We start from the raw sequence: 12,133 nt of genomic DNA, 5'->3' as shown, positions 1-12,133 counted from the left end.
TTTTAAAGTATGTGCTTGAAAGTCACTCAGTCTATTTCATAGCAAGTGTTTATTGTTTCTCAAGACTGTGACTGCTAGAGAAATAACTCAGTGGTTAAGAGCATGTGTTCCTCTTGCAAAGGACACAAGTTCATTCAATTCCTGGCACCTACATGATAAATCACAACTATAAATCCAATTCCAGGAGGTGTACAAACAAACATACAGGCAGGCACTCACACATTTCAAACAAAAGATGAACAGAAAAGAATGCATATGTATATGGACTTTAATTAGTTCTGGGCCATTAGTACCTCTACCTGCGAAGAATGAATCAAAGTTTCAGACCTTTTTTCTTCCAGTGGTAGGTACTGAATAATCCTCAAATGATATCTCAAGCAGAAATATGGTACCATCACTTTAGAATATTATGTGGATAATGTATCGTTTTAAGGAATTCTACTTTTAAAAGGTAGTATTTGCTCTATCTCTTTCTCTCTTTGAGTCTTTGAGTGTGTGTGTGTGTGTGTGTGTGTGTGTGTGTGTGTGTGTGTGTGTGTGTATGGTGTGTGTGCATGTGTGTGTGTGTTATAAAGTGATGTGGATGTGTACAATACACATGTGTGCTATGTTGACTGTCTTGCAAAGGTTATTAAGATTGTATTTAACCATGCCCTTTTGAGTTTTGCATTTGTGTAGTTTTAACATATGTCATATAGGTCCATGGAGGTGAGTGATTAATTATTAGAGTTCTTTAATAATAAATACCACTGATGGGAATACTGAGGGACACTTTTTGGTTCTATGTTAGTGAGGCACATCCGTATTTCATCGAGTAGAAAGGAAGCTGAATGTGCACACTGTAAGTAGCCCAGCAGGTTACACTGCTAACTGTTCTAAGTTAACCTTTAACCTAGGTGTAACACAGATGGAGACTCAAGAGCAATGCAACAGCCTTGTGTATGTGTGAATCATTCACTACACAGAGAGAAGAATGCTGGATGTCTGACTAAAATGCAGTTTAAAGATTCAGTGTGTGTGTGTGTGTGTGTGTGTGTGTGTGTGTGTGTGTGTGTGTCTGTGTGTGTGTGTGTGTGTGTCTGTGTGTGTGTGTGTGTTCATTTGTTTCTATGGTAGCAAGCACAACATGGATCACCTTATTCCAGTACAACAGAAACTAGTACGGGTACAGAATTGCTCACAGAACTGAGAGAAAAATAACAAGGACAGAGAACAAGGCAAATGTGGGGACCCATAAAAAAAAGTTCCCAAGTGGTCATCGCCAAAGTATCTCTCATAAGTTGAGTGGGTTGCAATTTAGTTTGCTCATAATTCAAATCTGTGAGCAAAGCATATGTTCTACCTAGATGTGGCCATGTGTATACATTTTGGTCAGGGAACAGTGGGGCTCCTGATTGGTACCAAAGTCAAATAGGGTGGCATTGTTAAGAATTTGCAAATTTTGTGTTTTAGGGGGAAAACACCCAGACATATTGTAAGAATGAGCTTTCATCTTAAAATTAGGTGTAGGGATACTGGGATACTTCAGACTTCTGTGGCTGCTGACCATGATTTGGCTCATACTCTAACTTAAGTATGGTTCACCAACTTCAGATGGTTTATGTGATTGTATGACATTTGAATTTCCAGGAACTTTTCATAGGGTACATAAATGTGAGGGCTGGAGAGGGTGTTGGTACTGTTGGTCCTTAATGGGGGTTGTTTATAATTTGTAAGTAGTTGTGATCAAAGAAGAAACAAAAGAAAAATTCAGGCATCTCTATCTCTCTACCCTCTATAACCCTGTTGCCTTATCTAATGTTATGAGGTGAAACCAGAGAGAAGGGGATAAAAAGTGCGAAAAAGAAGAGTCCACAAAATAGCAAAGACCAAAAACATACACACAGAAACATAGCAGTCACACACATACAAAAACACACACAAAGACACATGTGAGTGCTATGATACTGAAAGTATCTTAGGAATTGTACTCATGAGGTTCTATAAGTTAAACATAAAAAAAAAAGTTCATTGGGGCCTTAGTGACAAAACCAAATCTCTGCTAAATGATGATTCTCTTAACACCCCCAACTAGGCAAACATGCAAATACGCACCAGGCAAGTCATTAATGGTTCATTTCCTATCAACCAACAGGGTGCTCCAGGTCAAAGCACAATGCAAGGTGGTAGGATTTAGACATCGACACTTCAAGAAAGATAGATCATGGTTTACACTAATGAATTCCTGAGTTAGCACCATCTCTTCCCACTTAGAGACTTGGCATGTTGGGAAACATCTGTAGACCTAGGATTTAGAGAAATAATATGTATGGGACCATGAATTTTTCCTGACACTATACAGCCTGTAAATCATAGAAGCGAGACACTCGCGATTGTTTCCAGTCCCTTCTGCCAACCCTCACTGCCTGACATTCAGCAGCAGGACCTCCCTTAAAGGTAACTAAAAGATTCAATGTCTGTAAAGGCCTTGACCACAAGAATTCACATTTTCCTCTTGGGTTATTTGTCTTTTTTCTATCTTTTATGTGACTTCTTTGTAATTAACAACATTAGCTACTTATTACCCCTTATAAATTGTGTCTTTATAATTTGACATATCCAAGTTTCCTATAGAATTTCTCTCTGGAACCGAAAATATATAAATATTTACACTGTTTGAACTGTCACTTCCTGCAGTTTCTTTGTGTTATTTCTTGCAAGGGTTTCTTTGCTCTTAGAGAAATGAATTAACTCATGACTTTTTATTTAACCTGTGGATTTCAGTCACAGACATTCTCAGGAATTCATGTTAATGGTCAACTGGAAAAAGGCATAGCTGTACTTTGTTGAAATGTTACACTGTGCTCAAGTGCCCTGAATTCCAGTACTGATGTAAAGCAGTGCTTTGAGATGTTACTTTCTTGTATACATCATATGTATGTATGTGGAGTGGTGCCTATTAATGTTTATGAAGATTTTTCACAAGTGTATAAATGTGAAAGCAAGAAATGTCAACCTTGGGTGCCATTCTTCAAGTGTAAGCCTCCTTGACTTTGTTATTTAAAAAATCACTCACTCACTCTCACACACATACACACATATACATACACACACACCACACTGCATTTGCTACTATGTGCCTGTGGAGGTCAGAGGATAATTTGTGGGAAGCAGGTCTCTCTTCCAACCATGTGAATTCCTGAGGATTGAACTCAGACCATGAAGGTGCATGTCAAGCCCCTTTACCTTGTGAGCCGGTTTACCCTTATAAGTGCACCCTTATAACAGGATGCTCTAAAACTCATGGACATTCACTTTCCTCTACCTCCAGAGTAATAAGATGTCTGGCTTTGAATACTATAAAGGATGAATGGTAAATTCTTCTAAACATTTAGAAAAGAAACTGTGATAGTCCTCTATCCTCCTTTCCATTTTGGCAGAGTTGGGGATTGAACCTAGGACATCCTGTGTCAAATACTCTACCACTGAGCTACAGGTCCTGCTCTCTAATTCCTGTCAGAGGATAGAAGTTGATGGTATCCTTTCTATTCCAGTCTCTGAAGCCAGCCTTTCATAAATACCACATTCAACAAAGAACAGAAACAAAGGTATCTGTCACAAACAAACATTCAAAGCATAAAACAAATCAGCACATTGTCCAGATGTGGTTTGGGCAAGCCTGCCATGTCAAGACATAAGTTGCAGAGGAAGAAGGATCGAGAGTTCAAAATTACTTTAACCTTAATAATGAGCCGGAGGACAGCTTAGACACTGCACAATAGGAACTGTCAATGGAACAAAACAACCATAAAGCACATTTCCCTGGACTTCTTATCCTTTACCAAAGCTTTCCAGTACCAGAGGGATTGTTGTGTCTTGAGGGGCTTATCATTGGTTTATAGGGGAAGGAACAATGAAGAAGCAAGAGTATACTGTCCTTCTGTAGCTACTGATGGTGCTGGGTTTCTTAATGGACAGGAGCAGGTAGAATTATCTATACATCAACACAACAAACATGCTGAAAACATCACATGCAGAATATATCAACAATAAATTCTAAAGGAAAAGCCATATCGCACTCTACCACAATCCTAGTATTTGTCCATCAGTCTGTCTGAGTGAAGGCTCCCTCTGGGATTTCTTCATCAATGTTCCTGCCAGCGCTGTCTACAGTTTCAGGCTTTATGGAACACATATCAGGCCTTGGAGTGTGTTCTAACAAGGTATACACCTTCCTAAGCTCCACAGCAATTGGAGAAAAATTTCTAGAAGGATCCAAGGCTCAGCAACACTGGACAGCAGCATGGGACTTCCACACGGTCAGAAGTGGTCAGAGGTCTAGAAACTCAACTTTACTCAACTCACTGCTCAGCTTAGGGCACAGTCATATTCAGGCCTGCAGCCCCATGCCTTTCACAGGACCACACCCACTCCGAGTACCCTGAACAGCCATTTCTGCCATCCCTGCCCTGGGCACACTGGTGGAACCCTGAAACAACACCACCTCAGGATAATAGACCACACACCAAATTGGCTAGGAAGCTTGACCCTTCTAGAATCCTGCCCAACTTCTTGTAATTGCCTGAGGTAGTACTTTCAAATAAAACTACAATCTGGTGGTACCTCTCCCCAGATCCCAAGATCTCAGCTAACACAAGGAGAGTGGTAATTTTCCATAGTATACTGGTAACCAAGTGCTTAGGAATCACATGACTGACCAAAAATCTGTTTCTGTTGTAGTGATTTACTAAGAAATTTATGTAGATATAAGAGTGAAGGATATTTGCATTTTAGGATAATGTTAAGTTAAATTATTTGTAATCCATAATATATAAGCATGAACTGTTACTAAATAAAAATGTGCATTATCTGTGTTGTTCTGTTGACCTTTTGCATGGTGTCAAACAATATAAGGGGTGCGTGGGATGAAGACATTCAGATTCCAACTTTTTTTATTTATTTATTAACTTGAGTATTTCTTATTTACATTTCGAGTGTTATTCCCTTCCTGGTTTACGGGCCAACATCCCGCTAGCCGCTCCCCCTCCCTCATCCTCCCCCAATTGCCAGCCTCCCCCCAACAATCACGTTCACTGGGGGTTCAGTCTTAGCAGGACCCAGGGCTTTCAAGCTTTCCAGTTCTTTCTCTGATTTCTTCAACGGGGGTCCTGTTCTCAGTTCAGTGGTTTGCTGCTGGCATTCGCCTCTGTATTTGCTGTATTCTGGCTGTGTCTCTCAGGAGAGATCTACATCTGGCTCCTGTCTGCCTGCACTTCTTTGCTTCCTCCATCTTGTCTAATTGGGTGGCTGTATACGTATGGGCCATTTATCAATGAGTGCATACCATGTGTGTTTTTCTGTGATTGGGTTAGCTCACTCAGGATGATATTTTCCAATTCCAACCATTTGCCTACGAATTTCATAAAGTCATTGTTTTTGATAGCTGGGTAATATTCCATTGTGTAGTAGAACCCCATTTTCTGTATCCATTCCTCTGTTGAAGGGCATCTGGGTTCTTTCCAACTTCTGGCTATTATAAATAAGGCTGCTATGAACATAGTGGAGCACGTGTCTTTTTTATATGTTGGGGCATCTTTTGGATATATGCCCAAGAGAGGTATAGCTGGATCCTCAGGCAGTTCAATGTCCAATTTTCTGAGGAACCTCCAGACTGATTTCCAGAATGGTTGTACTAGTCTGCAATCCCACCAACAATGGAGGAGCGTTCCTCTTTATCCACATCCTCGCCAACAGAAAAACACACATGGTATGCACTCATTGATAAGTGGATATTAGCCCAAATGCTCGAATTACCCTAGATGCACAGAACACATGAATCTCAAGAAGGATGACCAAAATAAGAATTCTTCACTCTTTCTTTAAAAGGGGAACAAGAATACCCTTGGCATGGAATAGAGAGGCAAAGTTTAGAACAGACGCAGAAGGAACATCCGTTCAGAGCCTACCCTACATGTGGCCTATACATATACAGCCCCCAAACTAGATAAGATGGATGAAGCAAAGAAGTGTAGGCGGACAGGAACTGGATGTAGATCTCTCCCGAGAGACAGCCAGAATACACCAAATACATAGGCAAATGCCATCTTAAACCACTGAACTGAGAACGGGACCACCGTTGAAGGAATCATAGAAAGGACTGAAAGAGCTTGAAGGTGCTTGAGACCCCATATGAAAAACAATGCCAACCAACCAGAGCTTACAGGGACTAAGTCACTACCCAAAGACTATTCATGGACTGACCTTGGGCTCCAACCTCATAGGTAGAAATGAATAGCCTAGTAAGAGCACCAGTGGAAGGGGAAGCTCCTGTTCCTGCCAAGATTGAACCTCCAGTGAACTGGATGGTAGGGGGGATTGCGGTAATTGGGGAGGATGGGGAGGGGAACAACCATAAAGAAGGGGAGGGGGAGGGGTTGGGGGATGTTGGCCCATAAACCGGGAAAGGGAATAACAGTTGAACTGTAAATTACCCAAGTTAATAAAGATGAAAATATATATATATATATACATGAAATGAAAAAAAAAGAAATTCACGCATTTTTTTATGTTTTCCAGTTTAGTGTAATAAAGATTTTTAAACTATATCTTTATGATTCTCTGAATTTCCTCAGTGTCTGTTGTAATGGCTCTCTTTCACATCTCTAATTTTCCTAATTTTGATTCTCTTTCTTTTCTGGCTAATTTGTCTAAAAGTCTGTCAGGACTGTTGATTTTTTAAATGAAATAGTTCTTAATTTCACTGAGTTTTAGCGTATTGCTTTTTTTGTTTATTTCTATCTTATTAGTTTGATCTCTGTGTTTGACTATTTCTTTCTGTCTGTACTTTTGGGGTATTGCTTCTGCTTGTTTTTCTAAAGTGTTCATGTGTATCATTTGCTTATTAATATGAAATCTTTCCAAGAGTTTTTGTGCAGACATGCAGAAAGTCAGAATGACCTGGATAGATAGTCTGCATGCTCTAAGAAAATCAGATGTCAGCCCAGACTACCTAGTAAAACTATCAAACATAATGAAAGATTAAAGAAAAAATATTTCACAGTAGGGACAAATATCAACAATTTCTGTCCACCAATTCATTTCTACACACGGCACTAGTTATAGACCAAAAGAAGGCACAATGAGTAAATAATCCCAAAATAGGTAGGCAAAAGATGATTAAAAAGTGAGTCAGGAACACAAAAACAACAGGAATTCATAAATACACAATAATAACTGTTAATATTTTTAATTTCTTAATAAAAAGATACAGAATAAGAGATTGGATTGAAAAGCAGGATCCTGCTCCCTGGAAGAAGCACACTTCTCCATCAAGGACAGTTACCATCTTAGAGTTAAAGAATAGAGAAATGTACTCAAGGGAATGAGGACAAGAAGCAAGCAGGCTAACTATTTGATACCTGACAAATATACTTCCAACAAAAACTAATTAGAAGATATAAGGGAGGAAGCTACATACTCATTAAAGGAAAAAACTACCAACAGGATGTTACAGTTTTAAACATTTCTGTACCAAATGTAAGGGCACCCCCTTTCATACTACAAACACTACTCTATCCAAAATTATATGTCAAGCATCACACAGTTATAATGACTTCAGGACCTACTTCTAACCAATAAGCAGGCCACCCTGACAAAAGCTAAACAGAAAAACTCTGGAGTTAATTACATCATACATTGAATGGAGCTAATGGGACTCTTACAATGTTTTACCCAATCATTAAACACTAAATTTTATTTTGGCAGTTAATGACATTTTATCCAAAACTAAACACAGTATTAGGAGAAAAAGTAAGTCTTCATGAACATAGGAAAATTGAAATTACATCTGACATCTCATCTTGTTAGTGCAATTTTATAATTAACAGTTTCTTGTTTATCTTGGTTATCTTCCAAGTACATGAGATGAGACAGAGACTATAAGATTTATTTGATAAGCTTTACAGAACAATATCTGAGTAGTTATTAGTCTATCTAACCCTCTAAGCTAATCTGACTACCTCTCAGGGAAGATTCCCAAGATACTTGCATTTTAGTATTGATTTGGCTCTCTCTGCTCTGGGCACTTTTCCAGGTATCACTCGGACTCTCTCTTTGTGTTGACTTTTCTTTGACCCCTTTCTTTACTCCTCTCCACTCACTGGAATCGGAAGTCCACCTCTGTTCTCTCCCCTGCTCAGTCATTGGCTGATCAGTTTTCATTGACAAATCAGAGAATAAATGGGGAGAAATAAGTATATATCAGCGAGACAGGAGATATTGGAATAAGCATTACAATGCCATGTCTGGATTACAAGAAGTTACGGGAGCAGAGAAATCAACATTTGAATACAGTCATGCCTATCTACTTAGTGTGTTGTGACTGATTTCACAGTAAATAGACAACTGCATACTTGCAAAGTTACCATATGATCAATCAGTAAATCATAACATATTTATCATATGATGCTGCCCAATATATACATCTGGTCTTTAATGTTAAGTTTAAAGTGTACCACAAAAACCATGTGCTAGAAACAATCATCCCACATTCATGCATGAATGCTATTTAGAAGGGTCCTTGAAAAGTAAATAGGATTGGGTGAGAATACATAAGGCAAGAACTAGAATGTTTCCTGTTCTTCACTGTGTGATACCTCTGCCTCAGAGGTCACAAGGTTCTCTATTCTTCATTTCTTGATAAATTACCTAGTCTAGGCTATTTTGTAATAGGAAGAGAAATCAAACTAAGACCCTGCTATGTAGAGGGTGCCACCACTGAAGGTTTTCAGGATAACCATGTTTACCAGCCAGTAAGTGCATCTGAATGGACAGAACCAAGGGAGCACATTGTCCTATTGCACATTCTTTTATCTTACCTGTCTCCAGAATTCCACTGTCTTTTACAGAAGCAGGAGATAGGACTATATACTCAACCCAGGAGTTTTGGGCCATTTCTCTTAAGATTTTGAGAGCGGTAACAACACATGCAGTGTCAAGTTTTAAAAATCTTAAGATTTTTAACACTTCTTTCTTTGCACACTCCTCCATGTCTGATACAGTTGCTAGTAATCAACCAATATTTAATGAATAAATGGCCATCATCACTAATTACTAGAACAATATCAGTATTTCTTTCCATCTTTTTATAGAATTCAAAGCCTCCTATTACCTGTTCATAGAACCTTTTGGCTTTCTAACTAGAACATGTTGCCAGAAGCTATTAGACATCACCAATAGCCCCTAAAGTCTCAAAAGACATAAGTGTAGTGCACTGTTCTCCCTCCTTTGAACAGAGGCCCTCAAGAAGAATGTTTCTGTCACTTTCATCCCACATTGAGAATTAATTCAGCCTGCATGCTCTTTCCTCTAGAGGACAAAAGTCCAACCCTGATTTCAAACATATATGTGGCCAATACTATCAAAAGTAAACTTATTAATCATAATACAATATGGCAACACTGAGGGGTGATTTCCTGAAGAAAGCCACAGCATTCATGCCAAGATGTTCTGGTGCCTCCAGGATGGGGTCAAAGTGTGTGGATTCCTGTGCTGCCAGTTAACCTTGGATCAGGGAATTCACTAATCTGAAGGAGGACCTTTGGAAGAGACTGTTAGAAAAGCAAGACGTGCATCTGTTCTGCTTAGTATCCTTAGAGACACATACTGCTTGTGCTTAAACACTAACTGTAAGTAATAAAGATAGCATATAGCACCGACTTTACTTAGTCCTTTAAATGAAATGCCATTAAACACTGAATAGAAAATATGCTGTTAGGCTGAAGAGATGGCTCAGCCATTAAAGGCTTGGCTAACAACCAAAAATGTAAGAAAATAGATTATACATTTTGAAAGATGAATAGGATTGTTGGCTCTTCAATTGACAAGGGCAAATTTCAAATGATGTTGGCTAACAAGAAAAATGTTATTTTTCTTTAAAAGAAGTTGTTTAGAGTAATTTTCTTTTATGTTTGAGGGCTTTACCTGTGTCCACACAAGCCAGAAGAGGGCATGGGTCCTGTGATTGGATTTATCAATTCTTGTAAGCCATTTCAAGTGTGAAATAGTTGCATGCAGTGTATGCAGAGACACCAGGACACAGGACTATCTACTACAGGGTAATTAACTGGCTTGATGATCTTGTACAGGTGTTATACCGGTAACCACATCTGCTGAGTTACTTGATTCTTGCACCAGCTGTGTCATTTCCAGAAGTCAGCATTTTATAGCTGTCCTCTATATCTGCTGGCTCATACACTCTTTTTCTATTTTGTGAGCAATTGGATAGTTCTTCTCTGAACTTGTGCTAAAATTCTGCAGTGAGTCCATCTGATCTTTGGCACTGGTTATTTGGGACATGTTTTATTTTTATTATTTCTCCAGTCTCATTACTAAGTTATGGATCTCTTTAGATCATTTGTTTTTTATTGGTTTAATTTTGATATGTCAAGTGTTTCTAAAAATTCATCTGTTTCTTTCAGGTATTTTAGATTAGTGGAAAAGAGACTTAAAATATATTCTTATACTTTTCTTAATTTCATTTATATGTTATAATATTTCCTTTTTCATTTCTCATTTTATTATTTGTGTCTGTAAAAACACACATGCACTTAGGCTTTCATTCGGGGCTTTCTACATGTGAGTTCTTTTTACTTTGCTTAGATTAACATAGAGTTTGCCAAAATATTTTCAGATGAAACTTTTAGTTTAATGGATTCTTTGTAAACTTTTTTTTACTTCCATTTCATTAACTTTTGACCTCTTTTCATCTACTGGTTTGGGGTTTGGTTTGTTCAAGGCTTTTGGATGTATCATTAAGTTTTTGATTTTTTGATCTCTCAATTAGATTTTCATTAAGCATTCAAAGCTGTAATATTTCATTGTGTTCAGATAGAATGCAGGAAGTTATTTCAATTTTCCTGTGTTTGTTGAAAGTCGCTTTTTGTTCTAATATACGGTGAATATTAGAGAGATTTCTTTGTCTCGTTGAGGAGAAAGTATAATTTTAATGTTCAGGTAGATGTGCTATAAGATATATTTTGTCCTTTTGTGTTGCGATTTCATTCAGTTCCAGTGTTTCTCTGTTTAGTTTGTGTCTGGACAACCTCTCAGTTTTTGACAATGGGATACTAAAGTCATCAAATGTCATTGTGGTGGTTAATCTGTGGATTTAGATCTAATAGACAGTATTTGTTTTATGAATTTGTGTTTAGTGCATTTATGGTTATAAATATTTACAGATTTTCTTTTCTAGAGGCTCCTTTACTCGAACAATGGGCTGTCAGGAGTGACTGAATATTTGAGGACTTTTACCATCTTTTCCCCTGGCTTCTAGCTGCCTGTTTCAACTGTGGCAAGCTGTATACCATTTCTGTTTTCTCATTTATTGGCGTCTGGTTGGTGTCCCACAGTTTGTTGTGTGTTAGAGGAAGCAAATAGAGCTGTTGGAGGGGTGTGTGTCACTTTAGTTCATCACTGTGACCATGAAGGAATCATTTGTAATCAATGCTCACTAAATACATATGCCAGGTTATTAGAACCTATTGATTTATCTCTTTTGCATTCACCCTCAATACATAGCTGTTCAATTAGCAATATCACTCTTATATGGGATAAAGAGTCTAGAGTGACACTTTGAGTGTGAAAATAGTAGCATGCAACGTAGGATATCTCCACACAGATACTAGGACACAGGGTCTTCTGCTACAGGGCAATTGTGACTTGCGAGTCAACAAACAAAACCTCTTTAGAAAGGAGGTGGTAGAAGACATATCAGCCATGGAGGAATTACAGTATCAAAAGATGAGTTAAGCTTTAATTTCATGGCTAAAGCAAGTTTGGAAGTTGCCAGAAGAGATCTAGTAAGCTCAGTTTGATCTGAGGTTGCCAAGAACAACATCAAGGAATTTAGTTTGCCTCCTTCATGAAAATATATATATATATATATATATATATATATATATATATATATATATCATGGGATGATGTGAGTATAAATAAATATATACATAGTTTCTTCGTCTAAACTTTTGTTCTGTCATTCTTCATATGTGTGCATCAATGAATATGTTCTGGAAAGAAAGGGAAAAAGCCAGCATTTGTAACTACTTAGTCTGTGCTGGGTCTGTCTTTCTCTCTCTCTTTATTTCTTTTTAAA

Source organism: Rattus norvegicus, chromosome 9 (genome assembly GCF_036323735.1).
Source record: "Rattus norvegicus strain BN/NHsdMcwi chromosome 9, GRCr8, whole genome shotgun sequence".
Classification (NCBI taxonomy): Eukaryota; Metazoa; Chordata; class Mammalia; order Rodentia; family Muridae; genus Rattus; species Rattus norvegicus.
Note: the sequence above shows the minus strand (reverse complement) of the source record.